Below are 18,663 nucleotides of genomic sequence, written 5' to 3'. Positions count from 1 at the left end.
GGCCTCGACGACGTTGGTGGCCGGTGTGTGACGTTGTGGGCGGCTGCGTGCGCGGCGCGGGTAAGCCATCGACGCGTGCGATCAGCCACGTGCGCGACGCGGGCAGGCCATCCGTGCGCAGCCTGCTCATCAGCGCGCAGCGTGCGCGGGCGACCAGGGGCGGCCCTGGGCGACCCTGGATGGACGGCCGGGGCGCCCCTGACGGGCCTGCCTAGGTGGCCCTGGGGCGGTCTTGGCTGGGGTTGGACTGGGCGGCCCTAGCGGGGCTGCTTTGGCGGCCTTGGCTGGGGCGGCCCTGGCGGGGCTGCTTGGGCGGCCTTGGTTGGGGCGGCCCTTGCGGGGCTGCTTGGGCGGCCTTGGCTTGGGCGGCCTGGGCGGCCATGGTGGCGCTACTTGGGCGGCCTTGGATAGGGCGGCCTGGGTGGCCCTGGCAGGGCTGCTTGGGCAGCCTTGGCTAGGGCGGCCTAGGCGGCTCTGGCGGGGCTACTTGGGCGGCCTTGGCATGGGCAGCTTGGGTGGCCCTAGCGGGGCTACCTGGGCTGGGCGGCCTTGGGCGAGAGAGAGGGTGAGAGGGAGAGGAAGAAAGAGAGAGAGAAAGGAGAGAGGGTGAAAGGCCGACGTCTCTGGCGGCGGCGGCGGCGGCGACGGCTAGAGATAGGAGGGGTAGGGGAGGCTGGGCAGTCCTCCAAGAAGAGTTAAACTGAAACTCAATTCTTGAAATTATGACTGCCTAAAAAGTTTCTTCAAAACAATGGCCTTTATATAGGCCTTGGAGGAAAGAGAAATTGACGAGAAAGTAAAGACGTGCGCCGTGTCACGCCAAAGGGCAGTTGTGGATCTGCCTTTGTGTCGTGTCATGACGCGCGTAAAGGCGTACCCAGGTGGAGACGTGCAAGTTGGTGGTTGTGGCGTGTCGGCTTTAGGGTTGACGCCGGTTGACCGTGGCGGGTTAACTTCGGTTGATTCCGGGTGACCGTGGTCCAAAGTATGCGTGTTGACTCCAGTTGTCCGTGGTGATGCGTTTATCAATGAGATGTTGGCGTCCTCGCCATCAATTCCCTATCGAGCACCTCCCCCGGCACCACCAAGGCACTACCAATACCATGAGTATCTGGAGGAGCGTCCACACTACCCCCAGGCACCACGCCAAGCTACATATTATCCGGAGCCATGGTATCATGTACAACGACGAGATGCACCACGTCGACCACCAGCTCGCCATCCCGAGGACGAGCACGATCACGGAGAGAGGTGCATCGCGCCATGATCCAGAAAAGCGTCCGAATAGAGGTGCCAATCTTCCAAGGGTCACGGAACCCAAAGGATTACACCGATTGGGAGTCGGACTTGGAAAGTATATCCCAGAGCTTTACACGATGCATCTCTTGCTGAAATGGATGCCGCTCAAGCAAGGGAAGCACAAGGTCTCCGAATACATAGAGGATTTCTAGGAGTATCAAATGCGATGCAAATTTGTGGAAAGTCCACAAATCCAGATCGTATTCTTTGTCCATGGGCTTCACCATGACCTAGGAGCTTGGGTCTTAGAACAGAACCCCCCGACCGTCGACCTAGCATACAGTCTCATAGAGAGCAACGAGCTTAGCCACGACGATGTTGTGGCATCTACTCCCGCTGCACACCAGGCTACTCAGTCGACAGCGAGGTCTACGGCTACGTGGACCTCAGCAGCCTGGAGTAGTCGCCGACCCGGCCAAGATCGATGCCATCACCGCTTGGCCCAAGCTCAAGAGCATTCAGGACATCCGCAGTTTTATCCCAGGGTCTAGCGGAGCCACTGCTCCCATTACGGACATCTTAAAGAGCGACAAATTCAAATGGACTCCATCCGTGGACAAAGCATTCGAGCTTCTTAGGAAGCTCATGACCGAGGCTTCAGTGCTTAAGCTACTGGATTTTAAAAAGGTCTTCGAGGTTGCATGCGATGCCTTAGGAGTCAGAATCGGAGGAGTCCTCAGCTAGGAGGGGCACCCGATCGAGTACTTCACCAAGAAGCTGAATGATACTCGGCGGCGGTATGACAACTACGACCAGAAGTTCTACGCTCTCGTACAGTCCCTCCGCTATTGGCGCCACTACCGGCTCCCCAAGGAGTTCGTACTGTATTCCGATCACGGTGCCTTATGACCCTTACAAGACCAAAGGAAGGTCAGCCACCGACATGCCCATTGGATTGCGTCCCTCCAAGACTTCACATTCCTCATCTGCCACAAGAAGGGGAAGGAAAACGTCGTCCCCGATGCCTTGAGCCGGTGGCCACTAGTCCTCAATCTGATGAAGACCCAAGTCCTTGGGTTCAAGAGAACTCGTAACAAATATGCCGAGTGCCCAGACTTTTCTTAAGTCTACTCCTCTGATGTAGGACGGACATCGTCGACGTCCCGCGACGGGAGCGTGGTCCGTCATCCTCCTCGGAGGATAGTGATCTTGGACTGAACATCCCACTTGTCGGTGGAAGTGTCCCGGTATGGTCCTGCTCGAGGTCCTCAATTCGTCGGGGCCGAAGGGTGTCTCTATCTTAGTGTGGGCGATGATCCACGGATAGTCAGCGTGGTGCTGGTGGCGTCGTCGGCGAACGGCGTCGGCGATCGGCATTGGCAAGCGGCGTCGGCGAGCAGTGTTGACGAACGGCAGGCGGCGGCGTCGAGCGGCAGCGATGGCATAGAGCGGCGGCGGCAGCGGGGTCGAGCGGCGGTGACAGCGGTGGCAGCTGGAGGCGATAGTGGCCGGAGGCAGGACTGGATCAGGCTGGGCCACAGGACAGGGCCACGTGTTGGGCCGCGGTCTTGGCCGCGGTCTGGGCCGCGGTCTTGGCCATGGTCTTGGCCGCTGGCTGGACCGCAGTCTGGGCTGAAGGCCTGAGCCGGAGGCAGCCCAATAACCAAGGCCCACAAGGGGGCTAGGGCGGACGTGGCAGCCTCGGGTTGCGTGCCCGAACGTTAAAAAAGGGCGCCTTGGGAAGTGAGACGGGGCGGCTAGACAATTGGCGGGCAGTGCCTCGGGGCGCGGTTTTGGCGGCTGGGCCTGGTGGGCCTGGCCGGTTGAAGCCTGCCCATTAGACTACAGGGCCCATTGGGTCGGTCGGGTGGACCTGGGCGCGGCCTAGGTCCAGCGGCTGAGCGCGGCTTGGCGGCGTGGCAGCGCGGGGTGGCGTGGGGCAGTGCGGAGCGGAGTCGGGCGATGCCGGGCGGCGCGGTGCGGCACGCGGCGGCAAGGGGCGGCGCCGGATGGCACAGGCGACACCGATCGGCGCAGGGCATCGCGGGGCGACGACAGGCGGTGCGCGAGAGCGCGCGGGGGTCGGCGCGGAGCGTCGCGGGGCAACGCGCCGCACCGTGGGCCACGGCGAGGCGGCGGCGGAGCCGCCTTCTTCTTGGTCACTCGGACCTCTTCCAAAAATTTGTTTCGCTCAAAGGGAAAAATCTGTCATCCTATTACATGAGGGGTTCTTTATATAGGGCCCAGGAGGAAAATAAGTGAAATCCTAACATATGAAAGATGAAAATGTAACTACCTAGGAAAAAAAAGTTGCGGATACATTGAGGGCTTCTCCATCATCCTCGCTCATGGACCCGACCATCCCAAAGTCTAAGGACTTTTTCATCGACGATGGCTACCTCTTTTTTGGTAAGAGGCTGTGCATCCCTAGGACCTCCATGCGCGAGTTCCTTATTTACGAAACAGACGCTGGTGGGCTTAGTGGACACTTCGGGGCCAAGAAGACCATCCAAGCCCTGGAGCATCGATTTCACTGGCCGTCCTTCAAAAGGGAAGTTGGGAGATTTGTCTCACAATGCCAAAGATGTTCTCGCGCCAAGCTCACCAAGTAGAACACAGAGCTATATACTCCCCTACCAGTCTCGGAGAGACTATGGGAGGATGTTAGCCTCGATTTTGTTTTGGGGTTGCCCAAAACTGCGTGCCACCACGATTTGATCATGGTCGTGGTATATAGATTTTAAAAAATGACACATTTAATTCCGTGCTCCAAGACGGTCGACGCCTCTCGGATAGCTCGTCTCTTCTTCGACAACATCGTCAAGCTACACGGAGTGCCCAAGACTATCATCTTCGATCCAGACGTAAAATTCACCAGCTATTTCTAGACAACGTTGTGGATCCTCATGGGCACACAACTGAATTTTTCATCTGCCTACCATCCTCAAACGGATGGTCAAATTGAGGTTGTCAACTACAGCCTTGGCAACTTACTGAGATCTATCGTTGGTGACAACGTTACCACGTGGGATCAAGCACTTCCTCGAGCAGAATTCGCTTTCAATTATTCGGTGAATCGCACCACTGGGAAAGCTCCATTTGAAATCATCTACGGTCAACTCCCATGTCGCCCCCTTGATCTCATGCCATTAGATGCACAACATAAAATCTCAGATAATGCATTTGAGTTTGCCGAACAAATTAGGAACAAGCATGACTTCATACATACACGCATTGCATCCATGAATGAGCAATATAAGGCATCCGCCGATAAGGGTCGTAGGTCAATGTCATTCTCTGAAGGAGAATTAGTCCGGGTTAGATTGAGGCCTGAGAGGTACTCTCCAGGGGTCGCTATGAAGCTCCATGCTTGTGGTGCCGGGCCATTCCCAATAGCCCAGAAGATCAATGACAATGCCTACGTTCTGAGAATCCCGCTTTACTTGGGGGATTAGTTCTACGTTTAACGTCAGCGACCTAATCTGATACCTTCCCTCGCCACCTATCACAAAGCCTCACAGCCACTCGAGCCTTTGTAGTGAAGAGAGTGAGAGTAGCCCAATTTCTCCTCCGTTTCCCACCCTTGTACGACACGAAGTGATAGAAACGGTACTACAGGAGGTAATTCACGCTGAGGGGGAGGGGGTAGGTCACACTTTTCTAGTCCACTGGCAGGGACGCCCTTCATCACACGACACGTGGATCACTGAGGACGACCTGCGACGACTCCGACCAGACCTGATCCAACCACTCGGGGACGTTATGGGTCTTCACTCGCCGGAATCGAGCTCCTCCCACCCCTAGAGGATGATGGAGGACCATCCAGCGAACACCAAGCCCGGACGTCTCCTACCACAACGAGCTGCTCGCGCCGATGCTTGGACCCAGAGTTTAAGTACTCCACGTAAAGCATCTTATCTTCCCTTTTTTTTGTTTTGTCATTTTTGTTCTTGGATTTCATGGACTGGGCCGGTGTTGGGCCTTGTCCTTGTCCTGTTTCAATATTTTTATTTTATTTTCAATTGTAAGGGGAGGCCGAACCACGTCTCGTGACAGTTCGTCCTCCTCCACTTTCTCACTTGCCACCTATCCTCATTATATAAGGGGATAGCATGCCCAAGTGAAGGTTTGAGTCATTTGTTGAAGAAAAGTTTCCAACTCTTGTCTCCACCATATTGTAGTTAGCGTGTAGAGAGAGTTAGCTATCCTCGCCCACGTCGAGACAACTCCGTGGTTAGAGCCTGCGTCGTCACGTAGAGATAGAGATCAAGATCGAGAAAAAGATAGGGATAGAGATAGAGATAGAGACAAAGATAGAGACGAAAATGGAGACAGAGATAGAGATAGAGATAGAGATAGGTATATAGATAGGAATAAAGATATACATAGAGATAGAGATCGATAGAGACATAGAGATAGAGATTGAGATAGAGACAGAGATACTGATAGAGATACAAATAGGAATAGAGACAGAGATACAGATATAGAGAGAGATAGAGATAGAAATGGAGCTTGAGACACTGATAGATTCAGAAATAGAGTTAGAGATAAAGATAGATATAAAGATAGAGATAGAGATAGAGATAGCGGTAGAGATCAAATAGAGTTAGACATAGTGTTAGGGATAGAGATAGAGGTAGAGATAGAGATAGAGATAGAGATAGAGATAGATATACAGATTGCGATAGAAAGAGAGATAGCAATAGAGATAGAGATAGAGATAGAGATAGAGATATATATATAGATAGAGAAAGAGATAGAGATAGAAATAGAGATTGAGATAAAGATAGAAATAGAGACAGAGACAGAGATAGAGATAGAGAGAGGGATAGAGATAGAAATAGAGGTAGAAATGGAGATTGAGACAGAGATAGAGACCAATATAGAGACTGAGATTGAGACAGAGATAAAGACAGAGATAAAGATAGAAATAGAGATAGAGATAGGAGTAGAGATCGAGATAGAGTTAGACATAGAGTTACAGATAGAGATAGAGGTAGAGATAGAGATAGAGATTGAGATAGAGATAGAGATAGAGATAAAGATAGAGATAGAGATACAGATAGAGATAGAGATAGAGGAGAGATAGAGGCAAAGATAGATATAGAGATAATGATAGAAATAGAGATAGAGACAGAGATACGAATAGAGATACAAATAGAGATAGAGGTACACATGGACATTGAGACAGTAATAGAGACAGAGATAGAGACAGAGATTGATACAGAGATAGTGACAGAGATAAAGATAGAGATAGAAGTAGGAATAGCAGTACAGATCAAGATAGAGTTAGACATAGAGATAGAGATAGAGATAGAGATAGAGACAGAGATAGAGATAGCGATAGAGATAGAGATAGAGATAGAGAAAGAGATTGAGATAGAGATAGAGATATAGATAGAGATAGAGATCGCAATAAAGATATAGATGGAGATAGAGATAGAGATAGAGATAATGATAGAGAAAGAGATTGAGATAGAGATAGAGATGGAGATATAGATAGCGCTATAGATAGAGATAGAGATAGAGACAGAAATAGGGATAAAGATATAGATAGAGATACAGATAGTGATAGAGATAGACATAAAGATTGAGATAGAGATAGAGATCGAGATGCAGATTGAGATAAAGATAGAGATAGAGAGAGATAGAGATAGAGATAGAGATAAAGATAGAGATAAAGATAGCGATGAAGAAAAAGATAGAGATAGAGATAGAGATATAGATAGAGATAGAGATAGAGACAATCATAGAGATAGAGATAGTGATATAGATAGAGATAGAGATAGAGATGGAGCTAGAAATAGAGATAGAGATGGAGCTAGAGATAGAGATAGATATATAGATAGAAATAGAGATTGAGATAGAGATAGAGATATAGATAGAGATGCAGGTAGGAATAAAGATAGAGATAGAGATAGAGATAGAGACCGAGATACAGATTGAGATACAGATAGGAATAGAGATAGAGATGCTGAAAGAGATAGAGATAGAGCAAGAGATAGAGATAGAAATCGAGATTGAGACAGTGATAAAGACAGAGATAGAGATAGACATAGAGGCAGCGATAGATAGAGATAAAGATAAAGATAGAGATAGAGAAGCGGTAGAGATCCAGATAGAGATAGAGGTAGTGATAAAGATAGAGATAGAGATAGGGGTAGAGATAGAGATAGAGATAGAGATAGAGATAGAGATATAGATAGAGATTGAGATAGACAATGAGATAGAGATTGAGATATAGATAGAGATAGATATAGGAAAATTGATAGAGATAGACATAGAGATAGAGACAAAGATCGAGACAGAGATAAGACAGAGACATAGATAGAGATAGAGATAGATATAGATATAGAGATAGACATATAGACAAAGATAGGGATAGAGTTAGAGATAGATATAAGATAGAGATAAAGATAGAGATAAAAAGAGATAGAAATAAAGATAGAGATGGAGATAATGACTGAGATAGAGATAGAGATATAGATAGAGATTGAGATAGAGATAGAGATAGAGATAGCGATAGACATAGAGATAGAGATAGAGATAGAGATAGAGATAGTGATAGTGATAGTGATACAGATTAAGATATAGATAGAGATAAAGATAGAGATACAGAGCGCTAGAGATAGACATAAAGATAGAGATAGAGATAGAGATAGAGATAGAGTCAGAGATAGAGTTGAAAATAGAGATAGAGAGAGAGATAGAGATAGAGATAGACATAGAGATAGAGACAAAGATAGAGTTGAAGATAGAGTTAGAGATTGAGGTAGAGATATAGAAAGATATGGAGTTACAAAAAAAGTTAAGAAAGAGATAAAGATAGAGACAGAGATGGACAGGTGGAGATACAAATATAGATTAAGATAGAGATCCAGATAAATATAAGACATAGATAGAGATAGAGATATAGATAGAGATCGAGATAGAGAAAGTGATAGAGATAGAGATAGAGACAGAGATAGAGATAGAGATGGAGACAGAGATGGAGATAGAGATTGAGATAGAGATAGGGATAGAGATAGGACTAAAGATATAGATAGAGATAGAGATAGATATAGAGATACAAATAGAGATTTAGATCGAGACAAAGATACAGATAGAAAAAGAGACAGAGATAGAGATAGAGATAGAGATACAAATAGAGGTAGAAATGGAGATTGAGACAGTGATAGAGACAGAGATAGAGACAGATATAGAGGCATAGATAGAGACAGAGATTAAGACATAGATTAAGATAGAGATACAGATAGAGATAGCGGTAGAGACCGAGATAGAGTTAGACATAGTGATGGTGCAGCATCACCGGACACCATCGAGCTGTCACACGAGGAGCCACTGTCATCACCGTGCCTGCCACCAACACGTGTCCAGCCGACACGACGAGCCGCCGCAGCAACGGGCGACCCCGAGTTCAGATACTCGGCGTGACGCACCCGCCACCTCATCGTCTGAGCATCCCACTTACCCTTATGTTTTCTTATCTTTGCTTTTGTTCTCTTTTCTTATCTCTTGTCATCATCGTTTCACTTGTTGTGGTGTAGTGAGGGGAAGAGCCCATATGAGGACATCTTCCCCTCCCATGGGCGTGACAAGCCTCATTTTCCCTTTCTTTATTCTCCCTTTTTTTATTTTCCTTTTCCTTCCTTGTTTGTTGTTCAAAGGGGCCCCATCTTCACCCATTATATAAGGGCAGGGTGGGCGCTGATGACTCTTAATAAGTCATCAAATATTTAGACTTTTAAGTACCAAAGCTTCAAGAATATTTAGTTAATTCATGTGAGTTGTCATGCATATGCATTATTTTATAAAATTACTAACCCCACTTGATTCTTCGAATCAAGTGGATTATGTTTGACATTATTTTGGTTAGTAAGTTCAGAAACAGGTTAAGACAACCAAAGGAGGACGACAAGAATCAAGAGGAGTTTGCGAAAATTCAAGAAGAAGAAAATTCCGAAAATGCCCCCGAGGCATGTGTTAAGAGAAACCTATAAATACTCTCTTGAGAGTTCATTTTTGAGGTTGTCCAAAATTTCTCTCAAGGAAGCTAGGGCTTGGAGAGGAAGGATTTCTGCAGACCCTCCAAGAGCTGCTGAGCATTGGAGCTGGGAGAGAGGCAAACTGAGGCATAACCAGGCCAAGAAGATCATGTCCCTACCGGAAGGGCGTGACTCAAGGAGCTGTGATTGTTTTGGTTTCAGTGTTCTTCCTCTTCTCCCTTCTAAGACAATCAGAGTTGGGCTGGAGATCACAATCTGTGTCTTCAGCATTTTCCAACCTCTGTTGTTCCTCTGTCCACGTTTGACTTTTGAGTTTGCAGTCGTTCGAATCGTTTGTTATGTTCGTCCACCCTTCAATTCCCCAATTCCCTCTACAATCTGTTCACAATCAAAATTTCAAACCATCTAAGTTGTGCACGACAGGGGTGAGCACACCTGCACAGAGTTGAACCATCGCTGTAGGCAATCAAGGTCGCCCACGACCTTGACCACCAGCAGGCGACACACGGGCAGCGCCCACGCGCAGGCAACCGCCCGCGCACACGGAACCGCCCGCGCGCCAGCTGGTCCTGCGCACAGGAAGCTGCCTACGCATAGGAAGCATTCCAGCGTACAGGCAGCCGCCTGGGCACAAGAGGCAGCCGCAGGCAGGCTGCCTCGCGCTGCAAGCGCTGGGCGCAAGTCTTGGCCGCGCACCGCAAGTGCAGTGCGCAGGCAAAGCCTACGCGTAGCAAGCACTGCAGGCGCGCTCGCGCAACCTGCAAGCACACCGGCAATCACCTCTGCAGGCTGCCAAGCTACGGGCAGAGGTGACCGTAAGTGCACCTACCAGGTGTTTGATATCTTGCCAAATCCACAGGAATAGGTATGTGGATAAAGGCGTTTCTTAAATTATGTGCTCAATCTTGAGGTTTAACCCTGAGTAGTAATTTGCTATTCCTAAGAGGATTATTCCACACATCTTTTCTGAGGGAAAAAGAACTTTACTGAAGATTATTTCTTTGACTGTAAAAATTGAATGTTCAGAACTGATAATTTAAAGAAAACTGAAAAGAACTAATATTATTTTCCTTGCTCCCTGCGGATCGACCCTTACTCGCCTTAAGGCTGTGAGGTTATAAATTGTGTTGCATACGCTCAATCCTCACACAACCAACTGATAAATAACCAGTAAAACCACTAAAATCGAGCTTATCAGGCGCCCAAGTGAAACACTATTGAATTTGGAAGTTTATCACGTGGAATTTGAAGAGTCATTACGTGAGAGGAAGGAAGAAGGAGAAAGGAAGAAGAAGAAGAAGAAGAAGGAGGAGGAGAAGGAAGGGAAGGAAGGAGAAGAAAGAAGAGAGAGAGAGAGGAAAGAGCACTCGCTTGCTGCCTGCTTGCCGCCACCCGGTGGTCTAAGCTGCCAAGCCTCCTCCGCCGTCGACGACAGCCACCGCTCACAGCTCGGCCGTCGTCGATACCTCCCTCGCCGTCGGACCCCACCGCCGCCGACCACACGTTTCACCGTAGACCAAGCTCGACGCCGCCGCCGTAGACCTTGCTACTACAGCACCTCCACCGCCGCCGCATCCCTTTGCAACGCCGCCGTGTCCACGTCTTGCCACCAGCCATCGCCTCTCCACTCAATTCCCCGCCTCGTCATCATCCTAGCGACATTGGATATTCTCCGGCTCCTCCGGCGACGCTCCCATTCGCCTTCGACCGTGTCTCTCCACGACCTGCCAGGAGTCCTCACCTCCGCCGCCGACCATTCATCTTCCGGACGATTCCACACTCGCTGGCATCCCTCGCCGGCCGTGAGTATGACCGCCGCACACCAATCTGCCCACCTGTGTGCTGGGCATGGGCCGAGCCCGCCCGCGCGCGGCCCACTGCCGGAGACCAGCGTCTGTGCACGCGTGCCACGCCTGCCAGCGCCCTGCCTTGCTTGCGCTGCCTGCCAGCGAGCCTGCAATGCGCGGCGCGCCCGCTGCCCAGTGTATTCGACAGGCCCACTCGCCCCGACACCTCGCCGAGAAAGCCTCTACTCGGGGACCTGCTCGCAAGCATCATCAACGCCACTCCTCGTCGCCCCGCTGCCACCAGCTCTGCCCGCACCGGGCCATCATCGGCGATACCGACCGACGACCTCTCCCCTCCTGATCTCTCGTTACCAAGATAATCGTCGCCAGTGCGGCACAGGTATTCCCGAACTTGCTCTTTTATGTTTCTTACGTCCTTCAGTATACTTTCGATTTGCCTCCTCCGCGCTCGGGTTAGTTAGCTGAGAGCGAGACAGGTTGAGAAAATGACAAAAATTGCACGAGAGTCTTACCTGCCCAGTACGAGTCGGGTTCTCCCGACGTGTGTGGGCATTTCAGCGGGGTTTCCCCGTTCGACGACATACTCGCAATTTACCCTCTCGGGCGAGGTTCAAGAGGTCCGTCTGACCTCACTCAAAACGAACTCGTCAATTCTCTGGAACGGCATCCACCTCTCGTCCGCGCACGCACGTACGACACGTAGTGTCTCATTAGCTGCCGTCATCATGTCCCCCTATCACTAGCATCCGTAAGATGATGTAGGTCAACGTAGTCCTATAAGACCTCGAATCGATACCGAGCCTGTACCCTTGGTGACTACCAGACGACGTCTTGACGACGTCCGGCATCACATAGAGTTAGAGATAATGATAGAGGTAGAGATAGAGATAGAGATAGCGATAGAGATAGAGGTAGAGATAGCGATAGAGATAGAGATAGAGATAGATATAGAGATAGAGATAGAGATAGAGATAGAGGTAGAGATAGCGATAGAGATAGGGATAGAGATAGAGATAAAGATTGTGATAGAGATAGAGTTATGAATAAGATAGAGATAGAGATAGATATAGAGATAGAGATAGGGACAAGGATAGAGATAGAGATGGAGACAGATACATAGATAGAGCTAGAGATAGATATAGAGATAGAGATAGAGATAGAGATATAGATAAAGATAAGGATAGAGATAGAGATAGAGATAGAGATAAAGATAGAGATAGAGATAGAGATAGAGATAAAGATAGAAATAGAGATAGAGATAGAGACAGATACATAGAGCTAGAGATAGGTATATCGATAGAGATAGAGATAGAGATAGAGATATAGATAAAGATAGGGATAGAGATAGAGATAAAGATAGAGATAGAGATAGAGATAGAGATAGAGATAAAGAAAGAAATAGAGATAGAGATAGAGATAGAAATAGAGATAGAGATTGAGATAGAGATAGAGATAGAGATAGAGATAGAGATAGATATAGAGATAGAGATAGAGATAGAGATAGAGATAGAGATAGAGATAGAGATAGAGATAGAGATAGAGATAGAGATAGAGATAGAGATAGAGATAGAGATAGAGATAGCGATAGAGATAGAGATAGAGATAGAGATAGAGATAGCGATAGAGATAGAGGCAGAGATAGAGGCAGAGATAGTGATAGAGATAGAGATAGAGATCGAGATAGAGATAGAGATAGAGATAGAGATAAAGATAGAGATAGGGAGACATATAGATAGAGATATGGTGTAATACAATGAGCGTGCCAGGATCGGTTGGCTCGTAATACGTGACAGGGTTATGATGTATGGGTTTGTAATTAATATGAATGGATGCAGAGAGATAGAAATCCCCTTAATTAGCAATAACCGGACGATCGCGATTAGGGAAGAGAGTCGCGTCAGTCAATAAACGAGAGATTGATTCTAGTAAACTGCCAATGACCCTTTCGAAGACCAAGTACCACGGTAAGAGGGGAGGGGCATTTAACGGCCCAAAGGAGTTTGACGCCTAGGTCAACGATTAACCCTCTACCAAAAGAAAACCCTACCCCTCGACGAAAGTGGCTATCCTATCAATAAGGTGGTGAAAACTCGACAGAGGACGTGATAGCGGACGAGGGTACTGTAAGATGCAATAATACTGGAGTAAAGGAGAGGAGACGAGTAGGTACCTGAGTCATCATCCACAGACTACGCAGGAATTAGGGTTCTAGACCGTCGACGAATCCCCATAGTGGCGCTAGACGGTGAAGGAGACCGCAGCTCTGTTGCAGGAATGACGATGGACGGTTGCGACGTCAAAGAGCGGGCAGGCTGTTGGCGGATGGTGAGAGTGATCGGCAGGACAGCGGCTCATAGGAAGCGGTGTTGCACTCGCTAGCTGATTGGTCCTAACTAAGTGGTACAATTTGATTGAGAGTCGTTTGTAAGGATAGTTAAGTACCAATCAAGAATCTAATTTCCTTCCTAGTAGTATTTTAGTAAGGGTCGATCCCTCAGGGAGCTAGGTAGTTAGTTAGAAAGATTTTCAACTAGTATTACAAGTTCAAGATTCATATAACCTTTTTTGTAAAGCTTTTAGTGATTATGAAGGTAAATGTTCCATTAAGAAGGATGATATGAATTTTACCAAGTGAAAAAAAATTTCCGTATAAAGTTTAGATTGGAAATGATTTTTGAGCATTTTTTCAGAATTTTTTATCATCTCTAGAGAGAGATAAAAAATTCTGAATTAATTAAATGGAAAAAAGAAGAGGAGGAGAGAGATAGCGCACAAGCCTGGGTACCTCCGCCACTGCTTGTGCGCTGGGCTTGGCCGCTCCACCGCGTGCGGAGGTCCTCTCACATGCTATGGACCAAAATGACGATATCTGGAGTTCCAGATATCGGTTTGACACGTGTGAGTAGGCGTTGGAAAACTTGAGACATTCGCTATCTGCTTCAGTATAGCCAAGAAGCTTAAGAGAATTCTAAAAGGAGATAGGGTGGAAAGAACAGCGTCACCTTTTTGTCACACCACAAATGGCCCAAGATTGTTGCTCCAACTCCCTACCAACTGGCTTCAAGATCCAGGACGCTTCTAGCAGACTCCTTGCACCTTCTGAATGAAGATAGACCCAGGAATAAGCTCAAAAAAGACACAAAGTAAAGAAAACAATACTCAATTCTTGGATGCCCTCAAAGAGGGTGAGGGGGGCCCTTTTATAGGGGTACATGTGTTTGTTTCAGCCATTCTTGGTGGTTGGATCATGGATGAACGTCCAGGATTGATTTCTTGAAGCGTCAATCCAGGTGAACAGACCCCAACCAACCAGATTCTTTCCCTCCAGGTCGAATTTGGAGGGAACAGAACAAGTTGGTTAGAGTTTGTTACAAATCATCTCTAGCCCTTGGACTTGGGCTGGAATGGATGGATGGATGGGTTCCACCTCATGGATACTGGCCTGGATCTCGACCTTGGGCTCATCCAAGCAGGATCTGCCATCTGGAGTCACCCCCATATGTCTTGATCAACCTGGAAGCCTCCAAGGACATTCTAGAAGGTCTCCTTCAAGCTCCTTTGCACCAAGCCTATCAATTGAGTCAGCTCCACTGGTCAGCGTGTATCTTTTTGATCTTTGCTCCTTTTGACTTGAATTTGTGTCCCAAGCTTTCAGACTACTTTCTTGACTTTCCCATAAAATTTCGTAATTTTATGACCATGAAAAGTCAACCTTCACCTGAAAAGTCAACACACTAGGGAAATCGTTAGATTCATATCCCACTTGACTCAATGAGTCAAGTGGGGGTTAGAAATATCCCTCAAATCCAATTAAGAGTAAATCCAGAACTGTTTAACTTGTGAAATTCATGTCAAATCATTGATGGAAACACTAATTAAGTAGAAATGTAAGTTTTTTCATCTTTAGGGTAGTGAAAAGGCATGATCTCATTACTATGCAAAAACAAGCAGTTTTGGCAATGATGTACTTACTTTTAGAAGATATAAGATGATTAATGCATGGAAATAACTACCCTTAACTGAGTTTATCAAATATCCCCCAGCTTAAAATGTTGCTAGTCCCTAGCAGTACCAAGGGGAAGATACATTATAGGATTGTTGACTTTTGAGCATCTTCTTCAAAGACCTTTTAAGGAAATTCCCCTACCAGAAGAGTCATTCAGGAAAATTTTCCACTCAAGTCAGTATATGGGATGAAGATTTTTTCCTCAAGAATCCAGACTGCTGTATGGGATAACGAATATATTCATGCTCATGTAGAGAAGAACAAGGTTTCAAAAATATTTTCCCCACCCTAATTTTATGAGACTTTTTCCTTTGGCTTGTAAGGATCACTTGGGCATGTGGCTAGTAGAGCTGCCCTCTACAATCTGCTAGAGCATTATTTTTTCCGAAAAAAATGTGAATTGCCTTCTTGCATGACACTTATTTGCGGCCAAGCCACTTATTCAATGTGTCTTTGCATTGGGCATCACTTATTCAAAGGTATGCAGATGTATTGGGGTGAACATGCATGACACTTATTTGCGGCCAAGCCACTTATTCAAGATACGTGTCTTTGTATTAGGTTCACTCTACAGCATAGTTCCCATGAAAATAATACTTGCCTTAAGGTTTTTTTGCTCTTTATTATAGGGTGGGTCAAAGAAGGGTTGAGATGAGAACTTGAAAATCAGATTTTTATTTGAGATATGAATACTTCCATCATCTACCAAACTGGAGTCGACATTCCCTTAGAGAATCTTGCCCAATATCTAAAGACTGAGTTGGCTCTCTTTTAGGTGATCTTATCAGGGAGATACTACAAAGTCTTTCTTCTCCTAGACATGTTATTTTCCTTTTGGCTCGTGATTGAGGATGCTAGTCAACATTTCTTGTTTGGAGTATATAGAAATGCAAAATCATGTTTTCAAAGAAAATCATGTAATGTTATGTTCTCCCTACCGGAACCATGTTCTCCCCCCTATTTGATGCATGCAATGTCCCTATTGCATAAAAAAAGTAAAATAAAAGGGAAAGGAAAGTGCAAACTGTGCATTTATTCGTGTTGTTGTTCATTTCCCCAACTTGCTGATCGCTTTATTCCTGAAAACAAACCACTACTAAAAGAAAACGGTTAATAAGAAATGCAGATTATTTATTTACTTGGGGATTCCACTAGACAGATATGCAATTTCTCTTTAACAGGTTCATCTTGTAGATAAGGCTTAACCCGTATCTACAAGAAGAGTAGTGCCCACCTCCTAGACTTGAATAGCAGAACCTCAAACTGTCCTTTTGTTCCTTTTTGTTCAGGTAAAGTGAGGATTTGAGGTCTAATCCTAGATCTGGAGGTTTAGGAGGGATCGTTGGTTCGTCTTCTTTGTTATAAAGATCCTCTGCTCCTAAGGGATGCATTTTGAGTATACATTTACCTTCAGCATCTATTTCGGAAAAACTGATTTTTGCTTTCCTTCTAGGATGCTTTAAAGGTCTATTGATATTCATCTGAGAATTTTCATCCCCTATTTTCAAATCCACTATTCCTCTTTCAAAGTGAAGAACTGTCCTAGGTGTTAATAAAAATGGTCGACCTAGGATAATTGGAACTAGGCTTAGAGCTTCCTTAACATTCACTTTAGTTACAATAAAATCATTAAGGAGGCTACATTGTTTTACTTTAATCACCATGTCCTCTAATAATCTTGAAGGCCTCCTAAGTGATCCATCAGCTAATAATAAGTCCATGTAGGTGTCTTTTAACTCCCCAGTTTTATATTCATCAAAGACGGCTTTAGGTGTAATGATAATACTAGTTCCGATATCTAAGAGTATTCTAGTAAATCTCCTTCCTCTAATTTTGCAACTTATCAAACGAGATACATGATATTTTAATTTTGGTGGTATTTCTCTGACAAAGCTGGATGAGCTCACTATCATCTTTGCTTCCTCCCTTTTCCTCTTAGGGATGCATAAATCATTGATATATTTTTTGAAAAAGGGTGAGCTATCTATCATATCTTTCACACAGATTTTTATGATGGCATCATGAATGTAATCAGTGATTTTTTTATCATATTCTAGGATGGTCTTAGGTATTTTAAGAGCAGTGGGATACAAGACAGGTGAGGAAGACGGATCTAAGAGGGCTTTACATGGTCTAGGTTCTTCCTCATCTACATTTTCATCTCCTCTATCCTTCTTTGGATCTTGAAGTTCTTTGTCATTTCTTAATTGACAAATGGATTGAATATCTTCTTGATCCACCTCTATGTTTTCTATTTCTAAATCATGAACTTCACTATCAACTACACAAATATTTATAGGATTATTGCAAGGTTGTGTTGAGAAATGACTTGAGTGGGAGTTGGAGTCTATTCCCTTACCTCCGATTTCGCCTTGGTTGTTTCGAAGATTTCCTACCAGAACCTTGATCTGCTGCTGATTCTCCATGGTGGCTTTAATTTGTAGCTCCATCATCTGCGCTAATCCCTGAATCATGGAACTCATTTTATCTAGAGAGTCAGTTGTACCTTGATATGGCGTTTCTTGAAAGTTAGCTGTGGGGGCCTCGTGTAGGGAAGACCACGCTGGATAGGTGGTCGAACTTGAAATGCCGGCTTGTTAGATTGATTGAAGACAGGTCTTTGGTGAAAGCCTTTAGAGTTCTGCTGCTCATTCCATGGCTTTTGATTAGAGTAGATCACCTGTACTTCTTCCTCTTGCTAACAAGCTCCATCCTCATGATCTTTGCATTCACACATTGAACAAATCTTTGCAAGAACTAAATGTGAGTTATTCTGTACTAGTCGTTTTACAATGGTGGTTAGCTCTTTTAATTGTTCTTGGACCCCTGTATCATCTCTTTCTTGAAACAGATGATACATTTTTCCTAATTCTTTGTCCATTATTGCTCGAATTAATTTTCTGCAAGTCAATCTCAGCAACTCTTTCAATAATTTCCATCACCTCATCCTCATATGCATTATAAAAATATCCTCCAGCCGATTGATCTACTTTGAGTTGGTTCACCTCACTTAAACCTTCATAGAAAATTTTAGCTACTTGGACTCCTCTATGTTATGGTGAGGACATTTTCTACATATATCATTGAACCTCTCCCAAGCCTCACTAAAATTTTCATCTTCATGTTGACAAAAATTCTCAATCTCTCTAATGCATGCCTTAGTTCTAGAATGAGGAAAAAATTTAAGTAAGAATTTATTTTCAATTTCTTCCCAGTTAGACAAGGTTACTCCTAATTTCATATACCAATCCTTCGCCTTGTCCTCTAAAACATGATGAAAGTAAAACATCTTACCATGATCTGTTGAAATTTCGGGCATGCATTGAGATGAGCAAATCATGGTATAATTGTCTAAAAAATAATATGGATTTTCATGGTACTTTCCAAAAAATATAGGAAGAGAATCAAGCAAGGTATTGTCGACTTTAAATCTAACCCCTTTTGGAAGATCTAAAGAAATAGATGTAGATTTTCTTACAGTCTTTGGATTTACTTGCTCTAACAGGGTCTTTCTTTGAGGATTGCAAGGAAGTTCGCACCTATGCTGATCTTGACAATTTCCTTCCATCCTGTTGCTGTATCTTTCTGTCAGATCTTCGTGAAG

At 45.6% G+C, this 18,663-nt stretch overlaps 1 non-coding gene across 1 annotated transcript; it reads left to right on the top strand.

The window, feature by feature from the left end:
- Positions 1 to 18,109: 18,109 nt before the first annotated feature.
- Positions 18,110 to 18,216, top strand: LOC144714066 (small nucleolar RNA R71). Its single transcript, XR_013584227.1, has one exon. It is a non-coding gene; the product is annotated as a small nucleolar RNA R71 (small nucleolar RNA).
- Positions 18,217 to 18,663: the final 447 nt, after the last annotated feature.

This window comes from Wolffia australiana, chromosome 16, assembly GCF_029677425.1.
Source record: "Wolffia australiana isolate 7733 chromosome 16, ASM2967742v1".
NCBI lineage: Eukaryota > Viridiplantae > Streptophyta > Magnoliopsida > Alismatales > Araceae > Wolffia > Wolffia australiana.
Note: the sequence above shows the minus strand (reverse complement) of the source record. Positions and strands in the feature narration are given on the sequence as shown.